This window comes from Pseudophryne corroboree, chromosome 2, assembly GCF_028390025.1.
Source record: "Pseudophryne corroboree isolate aPseCor3 chromosome 2, aPseCor3.hap2, whole genome shotgun sequence".
In the NCBI taxonomy this organism is placed as follows: Eukaryota; Metazoa; Chordata; class Amphibia; order Anura; family Myobatrachidae; genus Pseudophryne; species Pseudophryne corroboree.
The window spans coordinates 50,493,194-50,508,824 of record NC_086445.1 but is presented as its reverse complement, the minus strand read 5'-3'; the positions used below and the strand labels follow the sequence as shown (position 1 = coordinate 50,508,824).

Here is a 15,631-nt window from a genome sequence, read left to right as displayed (position 1 = left end):
AGACCTGTCGAGATGCCACTGTCGGTATTCTGACCGCCAGCATCTTAACTACCTGCCTCCAGTACATGTATGTTGGGTGCTGTATTGGTGGGAAAGGGTTTTTGAACTTCCAGATGGAGCTGCCAGGATATTTCCCAACTTTTTACAAACTTGTTGTTAAGCAGAAATATTGTACTAGAGACATTTTTATGTACCCCAAATTACTGCAAAGACTTGTATTTGCTGAATTACACCAGCTGGATATCATTTCCCAGTACTTTGTTAATGGCCACCATCGCTTTCTATGCTGTCCTGCTATTCCATTGGCTATAGATAGCTTAATATTGAAGGGGAGATGTATCAAGTCTTGGAGACTGATAAAGTGGAGAAATTGCCCAAAACAGCCAATAAGCTTCTGTCATTTTAAACACTGTGATGTTGATTTATCAAGGTTTAGAGAGATAAAGTCCAAACCTACCAGCCCCGGTAATTTTTCAGTGTCAGTATTATTTCTTGCATAACTAGGCCTAGATAGGTACGTATCATTGCCCCAGCGTGTATGGGGCAAAGGTATGTGTGTGTGTGTGTGTGTGTGTGTGTGGGGTGGGGTGTTCAGGTTTGTTAGCAAACCAAAAAACTACAAAACTACGCTGCATTGCAGGTGGGGCAGAAGTAACATGTGCAGAGAGATTTAGACCTGGGTGTTTTCTATTGTATCTGTACATGGCATATACTGGCTGCTTAATTTCTACACTGAAGTTTAGATTTCAGTTTGAACACACCGCTCCCAAATCTAACTCTCTGCACATGTTACATCTGCCCCACCTGCAGTGCAACATTGTTTTTGCCCAATTGCTAACTTTTTGGGTTTGCTGACAAACCCAAATAAGGCCTTTGGTTCATATCAATCCCTGTTATGAGAATGGCAGAGCAGCACAGAACAGGTCTCACCGGTAGCAGGGTGCTGGGTTTCACAGCCTGGTTAACGTTACGTAGCAGTGCCCATTTGCCCTGGTCCTTCTCCAAGACATCCTCCACTCCTCTGCGCTGGTACATCCCGGCGGACGCAGTCAATGTTTAAATACACAATCCAGATATCCAAAGCCAATTCTCACCATGCCCCCTCATTCAGTACAGGTCATCATAAGTCGCCCAATCACGGAAGAGTTTCCATTGTATGAAAAGAAAATCGCCGTAAATTCAAAAACAAGAGGAAATAGGGTCCTTTCCGAGAGAAAATGTGCATCATCGCCAGGGGCCGTGTGAGGGCATCAAATCCTGTGGGTCAACATCACCGACCGTTGATGCATAATTATTGCTGTTTGGAAGAATAAAGGAGCTTCTATCATCGATCAGTCTACTGAGCCCCGTGCACCTTCCTTGGCTGCATCCTGCTGAACTCTGAGCCTCTTCTTGGAGAATGTGAATCCCTCTGGGTACTTATTAATCTGCAGATGGACCCAGTCGTATGTAACACATGGCTTTTGATTAACTTAATGCCTTAACAACCAGAAAGGCAGAGCACACAGGGAACCCAAAACCAAGACCCACCTCAGCATATAAACAGATAAGCTACTTCCATAGCAACCGGACTTTAAATAATTCATTGATCTGTCACCTTTCTTAAGCAGTCTGTGCTCCTTAGAGTATTAGCGTTCTTGGAGGTTTATGTGAATCAATTTCTCCGAGGGAATATTGACAGAGAAGGAAAAGCAGCAATGGCAGCGTTGGTGCATGTAACACAGTGATTGGGAAAGAAAAGATGGAAAATCTGAGTTAAATCATGTGATTATATTATTGTGATATTATGAGGCTGAAGGGTTAAATCTCCTCTGTCATTGTGCATTGTGTAAATATTGTTTCTTTTTCTTTTGCCTTGGATTTAGCTTGCATTGCATAAAATGAATATAGCTCCACCCATAGTTTGTTGGGAACTGTGTGAAATCACCACCCCTAGATGAAGTACTAGGCTGTATCCTACTTCCCCCCATGTAGCCTGTTTTACCCCTCCTATGCAGTAAAGTTAAACCAATAAAGTATTTACTTTTGCCTACCCCTCCCTGGACATTCCAATCCCTCCCTAGACAATGATGCCTTATATACCATTGTTATGAACAATAAACGGAGAGTGATTCTTAATTACATGGTGTCGTGTATAATCTGTAATTTTAAGGATTGCTCTCACTGACGTCAGTGGCCATCAAATCGAGGGGTACAAGAAGAGGCTGATATCCTTTCAAGTGGGGGCTCAGTCCTGGATTCAGTTGATCGCCCCCGAATCGGTAAGATAGAGAATTCATTGTCTGTCTTTTCCGTAAGGGATTGCGTTCAAACACTGAATTTGAACTCGCTCCGTGTTCCGGGAACACGTGACAAGGTAATATTTAAGTCCGGGACTTAATATTACGAAGTTTTATGTAAAAACATAAAACAGGTATCAGGGATACCATATAATCTTTAATGTCTGGGACTTAAAGATACGTCTGAGAAAAGCGCAATTCTCCAAAGACGTTAGTATCTGGGATACTTAAAAAATAGACCTGGGGTCTATACGTAACGTAGAAAATACCCCGATTTGATCGCCTATATTCTTGTATGTTTGTAGTGTGATAAGTTCTTATGTTTGGTCCAGACGGCTGGTAAGTTTTCGTCTGCCAGATATCTTTACTCAAAACACTTTTCTTGCTTCCTGTTTAAAACGCTGTATTTTTTCTGACATCTTGTACGAAGGTAAGCGTACCCGTCAAAAGATTTCATGTTCTCATTATACAGATAATATTGTGATATTGTCAATGACTAATTAACTGGTGTTAACTAATGCATGCATAGAAAGTTTTTGTAAATTGCATAGAAAGTCTTTTTGTTGTGAAGTTGTATAGAAGGTTTTTTTTTAAACTGCATTTTTGTTGTGATATTGCATAGACAGTTGTTATAAGTTGTTGTAGAAATTGCGTAGAAAGCTGGTGTAGATTGTATTCTTTACTATGGGAGGGGGTCAGAGTAAGACAGTCATTTACCCCCCACCTTTACCAGGAGAAACATGTAAGGAATATGTTGCCCGTAACTCCACCACAGATTATTATTTAGTTAACCCTTGGGTGGATAACTTAGCAGGATGGACAGAGAAAGTTGGCAGCCCCAGTCCATTCCCCCGTGACGGTATTAATTATCCCTTTTATATGGACATGGTCAAAGGTCTTTGTCTGGAAGACAAGGAAGCCTGGCCATGGTACGATCATGACCCACAATGGGACATGACATATATGCGTGCTGGAGGAGAGCAATGGCTCACGATAGCACCTCATTGGTATGACAAGAATATCAAGCAGAAACAGCGTAGAATAAAATCTGTAACTTCCAGACTGCATAAAGCTGAGGAATTTAGAAGCAACAAGTTTCTGAAAAATTCTTCTCCCCCGCCTTACAATCCCCTATACCCCTCCTTAAAAGACACAGATCTGTTAGCTGCAGTTGCTTTGTCACGAATTCCGATGCAAAGGGGAGGGGGAGGAGGGGAAGGGGAAGGAGAAGGAAGCTCAGTTGCTTTGTCACGAATGCCGATGCAAAGGGGAGGGGGAGGAGGGGAAGGGGAAGGAGAAGGAGGCTCAGGAGGAATAGCCCCCCCTGACAGTACCCTCCACATAGACGTAACCACCCCCGCCCCTAGTGCCCCTACTCCTAACAGACAAACCGCCTCCCGCCGCAACGCTGACTTAACTATTGCTACTGACAACCCTCTCACCCCCTCCACAACGCGATCCGGCACTGGTTTCCTCGGTGTCGCCACCCACCTGCCCTTCATGACAGTAGGGGATCAGTTGTTAAAGAAACCCATTGAAATAGAGGATTTAGACAGAATTGTTAAGAACTGTCCCAAACCCACTGTTGCACCTGACGGCTGCATAGCTTACTTGAAAAAGGCTTGCACAGGACGCAGCTATACTCAAGAAGATATGAAGCTGATCATAGATGGGGTTATAGACCATTACAACGGGTGGGATTGGAAAAAGATTCCCACCATAAACACTCCTACCATCCTTAACGATGCCGTTCGCTACCCTCTCAATACTGGGGACGGTGTAACGGAGATGTGGAAGGAAATTGAGACCCATATGAAAGAGATTTTTAAAACCCGGGCTTCTCTTCCCATTGCCGTAGCATGTAAACAAAAGCCCACTGAAACTGTCACTGAGTTTTGGAAGAGGTTTAAAAAGTGTTGGTCTGAAGATGCAGGTCTTACTCTTGTAGATACAGACCATTTACTAATTTCTACCTTTGTAAATAACTTGTTGCCATCTGTTATGGTCCCTGTTAAGCAAGGTGTTTCTTCCTGGACCTCTGATAATATTAAGGAATTTGAAAAGCACTTATATGAAAAGGAAGCTGCAGGATGCTTTGATGTTAAAAAACCCTTGCAGAATGCCCCAACTCATAATTACCAAAATCACAGAAACCGGGGAGATAGACGCCAGCAGCACTTTACTGGCCCACCCCGCAATCCAGCCCGATATCAAAACCCACAAGCCAGGCCACCCCACCCCCCTGACTCTGCCAGCAGGAAACAAACCTCCTGCTTCAACTGTGGAAGGGACGATCACTGGGCAAGGGATTGCCCTTGTCCCCCACAAAACCACCGACAGCCCCAAGCTCCGGCTCCCTCCCGGGATCATCCCCGACAGTCACACAACAACCCCTTTCAGGATCATGTCCGATTCCGGGTTGACTGGCAGGATCCCTCCCACTGACGGGGCCCGGAGGAGGGTATCCCAGCCTTTGCCCAACTCACCAGACACTGGAAGGACCCACCGCTACTAACCTTGATTATAGGAAAGAGAGCAATCCCTTTCCTGGTGGATAGCGGGGCAACTACTAGTGTTTTGTGTGTCGACCTGTACGATGGTCATTTGGAAAAGACTGCTCCTTCAATGGGAATCAATGGGATACCCACAGATGCTTACCTGACAGATGCCCTTAGTGTCAGAACCACGGGAGGCACGTATATGGGTAAACACAATTTCACTGTAATACCTGAATGTCCAATTAATCTTCTGGGAAGGGATCTTCTTAGCAAACTCGAAATCTCCATTCTCCCTTCACCCACTAGCAGTGGCCTGGAGGTCGAGTCCCCACACCTACCGGTGTGGGAGGCAACAGACATTACACCTGATTTTGACAAAGTGAACCCTGCTCTATGGTCGGAGGGTCCCTATGACACTGGCCTCATTCCTTGCACACCATATAGAGCAACCCTGAAACCTGACACACAACCTGTCTATCAAAAGCAATACCCCTTGTCACAAGAGAAGGTTGAAGGTCTTAGACCAATGATACAACAGTTTCTCCAACAAGGCATTCTCAGACACATAATCTCACCTTACTGCACACCAGTCAACCCTGTTGCTAAGTCAGATGGTAGTGTAAGGTTTGTACAAGACCTCAGGGCAATTAACCAACTCATTGTGCCCATAGCACCCATTGTACCTGACATTAACTCACTCATTTCAGCTATCCCTGCAGATGCTGCAATTTTTTCTGTGATTGATTTAAAAAATGCATTTTTTAGCATTCCAGTGGATGCACAGACACAGTTACTTTTTGCATTTTCTTTTGAGGGCAAGCAACTCACCTGGTGTCGTTTACCCCAGGGCTATATTGACGCACCCGTTGTCTATAGCATTGTACTCCAGGCCACATTGGGGCCCTGGCAACCTCACCATGGTTCAGTCCTGCTACAGTATGCAGATGATCTGCTGCTCTGTAGTCAAACTGAGGAGGCCTGCCGGGAGGATGGTATATCACTGTTAAACTGGCTCTGTGAATGTGGACACAAGGTGTCCAAAACAAAAATGCAATGGTGTAAGAAGCATGTGGATTACTTAGGTTTTGTGCTCACTCAGGGGGAAAGGAAAGTCAGTCCACAGCGCATTCAGTCTGTATTGGGCCTGGTCACCCCAACTACCCAGAGAGAACTGCTGTCTTTTCTGGGTATGGTAAATTACTGCAGACAGTGGATATCTGATTGTTCCTATTATGATAACATTTTGAGACAAGCCACACTGAAAGACAAACCTAATATTGTACAATGGTCACAAGAAATGTTAACTGCATATGAAAGCTTAAAGTGTATGTTAATGAAAAGTCCGGCACTTGGCCTCCCCAACTATGTACTACCTTTTCATTTGTTTGCAAGGGACAATTGTAAAACCATGGCGGGGGTGCTCACACAGTTTCATGGAGGAAAGTTGCGCCCAGTGGCATTTTTTTCCAAAGTAATGCCTGTCACTGTGCAAGGTATGCCTGCTTGCCTCAGGGCACTTGCAGCCTGTGCAATGGTAACTGAAATGGCCACCACACTCACCCTAGGCCACACAACAATACTTCACACCACTCATGATGTTCTAACCATTTTAAAAGGGTTACACACACAACACATGTCAGCTCAGCGCCTTAGTGGATATGAGGTTCTCCTTTTAAACAACCCCTCACTCACCATTAAGTATGCCACCAACTCTTCAGGTCCTGCACCCGTTCTCAACGCTCTACTGGGGCTCAAAGGTCCTGAAGACCACCCTCCTGAACCCCATGACTGCTCAGCCTCCATTGAGTCTGAAACATCCCCCAGACTGGACATGTCCCCTGTCCCTGTCCCCGACGCGGATGTCATTTTTGTAGATGGTTCCTGTAGCAGACCCAATGACACCACGTACCAAGCGGGTTATGCTATTGTCACTCTCCCTGACATTATTCTGGAAGCGCAGCCTATTCCTTACCAGTCAGCACAGGCTGCAGAGCTCATTGCTCTCACAAGGGCTTGTCACCTTTACCGGAATAAACCAGTCACCATCTACACTGACTCCAAATACGGGTACGGCGTCGTGCATGACCATGGGGTCATTTGGCAACGCCGTGGTTTCCTTGGAGCTGATGGAAAAGGCATATCACATGCCCAACTCATCTCTGACCTTCTGCATGCCATAACCTTACCCTCTGACATTGCAATCCTCCATTGCAGGGCACACACCGGGGGGAAGGATGCAGTCTCCCTTGGAAATGCCCTTGCTGACTCTGCTGCCAAACATGCAGCCTCACAGCCCATCACTCAGGCCCACATGACCATCATGACCCCCCCAGCTCTCGACAACCATTACCTGATCACCCAGTTACAGGCCTCAGCCTCCAATGCCGACCTAGCTGACTGGACTTACCCAGTTTTGCAGAAGAATCCTAAAACAGGATTAATCTGCAAAGAGGGGAAACCTTGTATACCCCAGTCCAGTGCACCCTTGTTTATTGCTCACTACCATGGCATAGGACACCACAGTAAGGCAACAACTACCTTACTTTTACGTAATGATTTCTATGTCACGGATGCCAAGTCATTAGTAGATCAGTATGTCAGTAGATGTATCACTTGCCTGCGAAACAACCCCAACAACCCTGACAAGGCAAAACATCAGCATCTTGAATATCCCACCACACCCTTTACACACCTGCAAATTGACTTCACCCATATCCCAGGTACTGGTAAACAGGAATATGCCCTGGTCATTGTAGACATGTTCTCTCGATGGCCAGAGGTATTCCCCACTAAATCTGAGGATGCAAAGACAGTTGCTAGGATCCTAACTCAGGAAATCATCCCCAGATGGGGGTGCCCATTGCAAATCAATAGTGATAAAGGCTCCGCCTTTACAGCAAAAATTACACAGGCCTTGGTAAAGGCCCTGCAGGTGGAATGGAAGTTCCACATCCCGTATCACCCGCAGAGTTCAGGGGTCGTAGAACGCATGAATAGGACCCTCAAAGACAAGCTTAGGAAGGCCACAGGAGGCACCTTCCACAAATGGAAGCAAGTCCTTCCCATTATCTTGGCAGAAATTAGAATGACACCACAAAAGACTTTGGGTTACTCCCCCTTTGAAATATTAATGGGTAGGCCCTTCCCTACACCTTGGGCTAAGAAACCATTAGTAATACAGGAGGGAGATCTAGAACTTATCAGAGAAGAGTATGTCAGGTCCCTGATAATAAAACTGAATGAAATTGAACATGAGGTTGTTTGTAAAAACCCTTTGAATCCACAGGAACCTACACACCCCTTTAAAGTCGGAGACAGAGTCGTGGTGAAGGTGCTCCCCAGGAACAAGAGCCCAGGAGACTTTACCTACGGTCCAGAGACAGAGGTCGTAGCAGTAACCAGAACAGCAGTCCTGACAGAGGAAAGCCCCACCTGGATCCATGCATCCCGAGTGAAAAAGGTTCCTAGACCAGACCTAGAGAGGGAAGCAAGTGATTCCAGCGAGGTACGAACGGGGGCAGACAGCCCTGACCTCCCACCTAGCGAAGACAGAAGAACAGAGGAGGATGAGGAACCTGTCCCCTACCTCTATCCTGGGGACTATGTTGATAATCCTAATGGTCCTCACTTGCCAAGCTACAGCTGAAGTAGACATTACACAAAAATCCGGCACCTACACATTTTGGTATAACTCCTCCAATACTGAGGTTGCCGCCTATAAAATAGATTTCTGTACCATTGCTCCCTGTCTTAACAAACATTATGCCTGGCAGTGTGATCAGTATGGTACACGTAATACCCCCACTGAAGCCTATATTTGTGTTACTAGTAAATATTGGGGAAATAAATGTGCGTATTGGGGATCAGTGGGATGGAATTCTGGCCATAGTTATGGATACCAGCCCAAAGAGGCTCTCTCAAGAAAAGACAAATATGGTGAGTCCCTGCTTACCCGTCTTACCCTTCATAGACAAAACAGATGTGATAGTAAATTCATATTAAGCATAAAACATCCCCAGTCTACTGATGCAGGCACCTATGTCCTAGGTGAATCCTTTTTTTTTAAACCCATCCCTTACACCATTCTTGTTACAGGATATGCTTAACAATGAAAAGTATGCCCAGCTCAAGCCCCCTAAACCACGCCCCAACCTCTTGAAACCTCATATAACCACCTTCAAGGATATGATGGCCGTTAACAATCCCACCTTTAAAGACACCCTAGCTATTGAAACTGGTTTCTCTGACATCAATTTCTGGTTAGAATGGATGAAGTATAGTGCTAGCAAACATAATAAAAGTAACTGCTATGTCTGTGGCAAATCTAGGCCCCACCTAGGTACAGTGCCCCTTAATATACCCCTAGAACAGGAACATTGTTTTTTCAGCCTTTTTAATGACACCAAAACAAATGACAGTCAGTGCGAAATGTGGAAAAGGGAATATCCCATATTGTCAAAAAATCCCAACCCAGGAAGCACCATAACCATATATCCTGGAAACTATACCTGTTACACATCTAACACTACCACAGGTAGAAATTTAAAAACCTTCCCACCAGGGTACTGTGCAAATAAAAGAACAACTGTTTTAGTTAACCAAACTAGATCACTAGGTGACATTTATTATATATGTGGGGATATGAAGCTTAGAACTAAATTAGACACACCATGGTATGGTGAGTGTGCCCTAGCCAAAGTCATAATGCCACTCCTAATGATCACCGATGACCCCACTCCTCCCTCTAATACTCCTGCTAATCGAAAGAAAAGAGCACTCCCAGGAGGTAGCTTTGACCCCCACGTATACATTGATGCTATAGGGGTCCCAAGAGGTGTTCCAAATGAGTTCAAAGCTAGAGATGAAGTGGCTGCGGGTTTTGAATCATTGTTCCCTATAGTAACTGTAAATAAAAACGTAGCCTGGATTAATTATATATATTATAACCAACAAAGATTTGTTAATGATACCAAAGATGCTCTTAAAGGTATAGCTGAACAGCTAGAAGCCACTTCCCAAATGACATTTCAAAACAGAATGGCCCTTGACATGATTCTAGCAGAAAAAGGCGGTACATGTGTTTACATTAGTAAGGTGGAAGGCTGTTGTACATATATTCCTGACAACACTGGTCCCAATGGTAAGGTTACTTTAGCCATAAACAAATTAGAAACCTTATCCATAGAACTTAAGAAAAATTCAGGTGTTGATAACCCATGGAGCCAATATTTTGGGTGGATTGAAAATTGGAAACAGGCTCTTGTGCAAATAAGTATATTCATAATAATAACTTTAATCTTTATAGGTCTCATAGTTTATTGTGTGATTCCCTGTGGAAAGAAACTCACATCTAAAGGTATTGACACAGTCTTGATGTATTATGATGTTACCACTAGCCCCATCACCTCCTCTGATAGCAAAGGCCCCGATGATTATGTTCAATATCTAAAAAATTGGAGAAACAAAAAGGGGGCTCTACAGAAGAATCATGTCGTATAACAATCATGATTCTAAGAGGGGATTGAAGGGTTAAATCTCCTCTGTCATTGTGCATTGTGTAAATATTGTTTCTTTTTCTTTTGCCTTGGATTTAGCTTGCATTGCATAAAATGAATATAGCTCCACCCATAGTTTGTTGGGAACTGTGTGAAATCACCACCCCTAGATGAAGTACTAGGCTGTATCCTACTTCCCCCCATGTAGCCTGTTTTACCCCTCCTATGCAGTAAAGTTAAACCAATAAAGTATTTACTTTTGCCTACCCCTCCCTGGACATTCCAATCCCTCCCTAGACAATGATGCCTTATATACCATTGTTATGAACAATAAACGGAGAGTGATTCTTAATTACATGGTGTCGTGTATAATCTGTAATTTTAAGGATTGCTCTCACTGACGTCAGTGGCCATCAAATCGAGGGGTACAAGAAGAGGCTGATATCCTTTCAGAGGCCCAGTAGCAGTTCTTGCAACGGGCAAGCAGGCTTTTTGCCCGGGGGTGCTGCTGTCCCCAGGGTGCCGCTGCCGATGTGGCAAGAGCCGCTACTGATCCCCGCTCCCCTCTTCCCGGCTGCAGCAGGTGCCGTGGGCTGTGTGGGCGCCCGCTACAGCCGGCTCCACTGACAGACACTAGAGGTCATAATTGATAGATAGACAGACAGACAGACTGCTTGCCCACACCAAGAACCGCTCCTGATGCCGAGGTTCATGGAGCTGAGCGATTTATTCTATTGTGCGTGCACGGAAATCCCTACAAACTCCTACCACACATGCGTTACACAGAGTGTACACATGGAGGCGCTGTCATAGCTGGAATACACGGCATCAGAAATGTCTTGGAAAAGTGGTGGACGTTCCTGGGCGGTAACTGGGCGATGGCTATTCAGACGTCACGCACAGAGATGGTCCGTGTTATGCACGTGGTATGGGAGTATCACGGGAGTGTCACTGACCTGTCTGTGTACACAATAATGTATCTATCTATCTATCTATCTATCTATCTATCTATCGATCTATCTATCTATCGATCTATGTCTCCATCTATCTCTCTCATATCTATCTATCTATCTATCTATCTATCTATCTATCTATCTATCTATCTATCTATCTCATATCTATCTATCCATCTACCTCATATCTATCTATCTCATATCTATCTATCTATCTATCTATCTATCTATCTATCTATCTATCTATCTATCTATCTCATATCTATCTATCAATCAATCTCATATCTATCTATCTATCTATCTATCTATCTATCTATCTATCTATCTATCTATCTATCTATCTATCTACCTACCTATCTCATATCTATCTCAGATGTATCTATCTATCTATCTATCTATCTATCTATCTATCTATCTCATATCTATCTATCTATCTATCTATCTATCTATCTATCTCATATCTATCTTTCTCTGACGTCCTAAGTGGATGCTGGGACTCCGTAAGGACCATGGGGAATAGCGGCTCCGCAGGAGACTGGGCACAACTAAAGAAAGCTTTAGGACTACCTGGTGTGCACTGGCTCCTCCCACTATGACCCTCCTCCAGACCTCAGTTAGAATCTTGTGCCCGGCTGAGCTGGATGCACACTAGGGGCTCTCCTGAGCTCCTAGAAAGAAAGTATATTTTAGGTTTTTTATTTTACAGTGAGATCTGCTGGCAACAGACTCACTGCAGCGAGGGACTAAGGGGAGAAGAAGCGAACCTACCTAACTGGTGGTAGTTTGGGCTTCTTAGGCTACTGGACACCATTAGCTCCAGAGGGATCGACCGCAGGACCCGACCTTGGTGTTCGGTCCCAGAGCCGCGCCGCCGGCCCCCTTACAGAGCCAGAAGCAAGAAGTGTTCCGGAAAATCGGCGGCAGAAGACTTCTGTCTTCAACAAGGTAGCGCACAGCACTGCAGCTGTGCGCCATTGCTCCTCATGCACACCTCACACTCCGGTCACTGATGGGTGCAGGGCGCTGGGGGGGGGGGCGCCCTGAGGGCAATATAAGACACCTTGGCTGGCAAATCATCACAATATATAGCCCCAGGGCTATATATGTGATAAATTACCCCTGCCAGAATCCATGAAAAAAGCGGGAGAAAAGTCCACCAAAAAAGGGGCGGGGCTATCTCCCTCAGCACACTGGCGCCATTTTCTCTTCACAGTGCAGCTGGAAGACAGCTCCCCAGGCTCTCCCCTGTAGTTTTCAGGCTCAAAGGGTTAAAAAGAGAGGGGGGGCACTAAATTTAGGCGCAATATGTGTATACAAGCAGCTATTGGGGGAAAAATCACTCAGTTATAGTGTTAATCCCTGCATTATATCAGAGCCGTCTTAACAACAGTGTGGGCCCCTGGGCACAGCAATGCATTGGGCCCCCTACCCATGCTCCAGCGGTAGGGGTGGGAGGAGCTATCAGCAGCAGCTTTGATGTCCCGCGGGCAGTAGGGGGTGTTCTATCTTCTACTCAGCATGTAGGACCAGAAGCAGTGATTTCTGCTAATAACTCCTTTACTGCACAGATGGGCTAAACTGTAGAAGGGGTCATTGTGCTGAATGAAGAAGCCCTGGTACATGACTTCTAGGGTGGTAGGGGGTGTTTAATACGTAGGGGAGGGGTGGCTAGTGGAGTGGGCTTAATATCATTTTACAGTGGGAGGGCAGCTTGCTTGACTGCAGATATCTCAAGTTCCTGAAAATATATTTCTTAGCTTTGAATGGAATAAAATACTACAGAGTTTCACCTTTCAGAAGGTTCTGGGGACTTGGGGATCAGAGTTCAGGAGCCAGAGCAATTCACCAACGAAAATCTAAAACTGCATATTAGGCATGTGGAGCTGGAGCAGGGACCAGCTGCTGGAAGGCTGATATCTCTGGTTCTGGGCATAGTAGAAACAAGCTGCCAGTGTCCACTAAAAGTGGAGAGTCCCGGCTTTTGGCTTATACCCTTATAAATACTCAAAGTCAGACAGAACCCGAAATATCTGTCTGGGAAGAGCAATTAACAGGCTTGGATGGGGACCACTGCTTTCAAGTCAGATATCTCTGGTTCCCCAGGGCCGATTTTCAAAAATCTGGTACCACTGGAAAGAGGGGACCCTCAGCTATCAGCCTAGGGCCCTTATTCTCTTGGGGCCCTTGGGCAAGAGCCCATTGAGCCCATACGAAAAGACGGCCCTGCATTATATAGCGCTCTGGTGTGTGCTGGCATACTCTCTCTCTGTCTCCCCAAAGGACTTTGTGCGGTCCTGTCCTCAGTCAGAGCATTCCCTGTGTGTGTGCGGTGTGTCGGTACGGCTGTGTCGACATGTTGGATGAGGAAGGTTACGTGGAGGCGGAGCATAGGCCGATAAATGGGATGTCACCCCCTGTGGGGCCGACACCAGAGTGGATGGATAGGTGGAAGGTATTAACCGACAATGTCAACTCCTTACATAAAAGGCTGGATGACGTAACAGCTGTGGGACAGCCGGCTTCTCAGCCCGCGCCTGCCCAGGCGTCTCATAGGCCATCAGGGGCTCAAAAAACGCCCGTTACCTCAGATGGCAGACACAGATGTCGACACGGAGTCTGACTCCAGTGTCGACGAGGTTGAGATATATACACAATCCACTAGGAACATCCGTTGCATGATCTCGGTAATGAAAAATGTGTTACACATTTCTGACATGAACCCAAGTACCACATAAAAGGGGTTTTATTTTGGGGACAAAAAGCAGCCAGTGTTTTGTTCCCCCATCAGATGAGTGAATGAAGGGTGTAAAGAAGCGTGGGTTCCCCCGATAAGAAACTGGTAATTTCTAAAAAGTTACTGATGGCGTACCCTTTCCCGCCAGAGGATAGGTCACGTTGGGAGATATCCCCTAGGGTGGATAAGGCGCTCACACGTTTGTCAATAAAGGTGGCACTGCCGTCTTAGGATACGGCCACCTTGAAGGAGCCTGCTGATAAAAAGCAGGAGGCTATCCTGAAGTCTGTATATACACACTCAGGTACTATACTGAGACCTGCAATTGCCTCAGCATGAATAGTGCTGCTGCAGCGTGGTCTGATACCCTGTCAGATAATATTAATACCCTAGACAAAGATAATATTTTGCTAACATAGAGTATATTAAAGACGTCGTCTTATATATGAGGGATGCACAGAGGGATATTTGCCGGCTGGCATCCAGAATTAATGCAATGTCCATTCTGCCAGGAGGGTATTAGAGACCCGGCAGTGGACAGGTGATGCTGCCTTTAAAAGGCACATGGAGATTCTGCCTTATAAGGGTGAGGAATTGTTTGGGGATGATCTCTGGGACCTCGTATCCACAGCAACAGCTGGGAAGAAATTTTTTTTACCTCAGGTTTCCTCACAGCCTAAGAAAGCACCGTATTTTCAGGTACAGTCCTTTCGGCTTCAGAAAAGCAAGTGGGTCAAAGGCGCTTCCTTTCTGCACAGAGACAAGGGAAGAAGGAAAAAGCTGCACCAGACAGCCAGTTCCCAGGATCAAAAATCTTCCCCCGCTTCCTCTGAGTCCACCGCATGACGCTGGGGCTCCACAGGTGGAGACAGGTGCGGTGGGGGCGCGTCTCGGGAACTTCAGGGACCAGTGGGCTTGCCCACAGGTGGATCCCTAGGTTCTGCAAGTAGTATCACAGGGATACAGGCTGGAGTTCGAGGCGACTCCCCCTCGCCGTTACCTCACATCAGCCTTGCCTGCTGCCCTCGGAGAAAGGGAGGTAGTACTGGCGGCAATTCACAAGCTGTACTTCCAGCAGGTGAAATCAAGGTACCCCTCCTTCAACAAGGCCGGGGTTACTATTCCAAAATGTTGTGGTACCGAAACCAGACGGTTCGGTGAGACCCATTCTAAAATTGAAATCCTTGAACACATATATACGAAGGTTCAAGTTCAAAATGGAATCGCTCAGGGCGATTATTACAAGCCTGGAGAATTTCATGGTATCACTGGACATCAAAGATGCTTACCTGCATGTCCCTATTTACCCTCTTCACCAGGAGTACCTCAAAATTGTGGTACAGGATTGTCATTGCCAATTCCAGACGTTGCCGTTGGTCTGTACCCGGCACCGAGGGTATTTACCAAGGTAATGGCCAAAATAATTATCCCGTACTTGGACGATCTCCTGATAAAGGCGAGGTCCAGGGAGCAGTTGTTCGTCGGAGTAGCACTATCTCGGGAAGTGCTACAACAGCACGGCTGGATTCTGATTCCAAAGTCGCAGCTGGTTCCTACGACGCGTCTACTGTTCCTGGGTATGGTTCTGGACACAGAACAGGATAAAAAGGGTTTCTCCCGGAGGAGAAGTCCAAGGAGTTGTCGTCTCTAGACAGAGACCTCCTAATACAAA

At 45.8% G+C, this 15,631-nt stretch overlaps 1 protein-coding gene and 1 long non-coding RNA gene across 6 annotated transcripts in view; one reads left to right on the top strand and one right to left on the bottom strand.

Moving 5' to 3' along the window:
* The window catches only part of LOC134997472 (uncharacterized), a 59,320-nt gene extending 48,696 nt beyond the window's left edge, over positions 1-10,624 (top strand). The window contains exon 2 of the long non-coding RNA XR_010199973.1: positions 8,064-10,624. This is a non-coding gene — a long non-coding RNA (uncharacterized LOC134997472). The remainder of the gene's footprint in view (positions 1-8,063) is intronic.
* Positions 1-15,631, bottom strand: part of MYO7A (myosin VIIA) — a 310,031-nt gene that overhangs the window by 236,594 nt on the left and 57,806 nt on the right. The gene's annotated exons all lie outside the window — the stretch shown is intronic.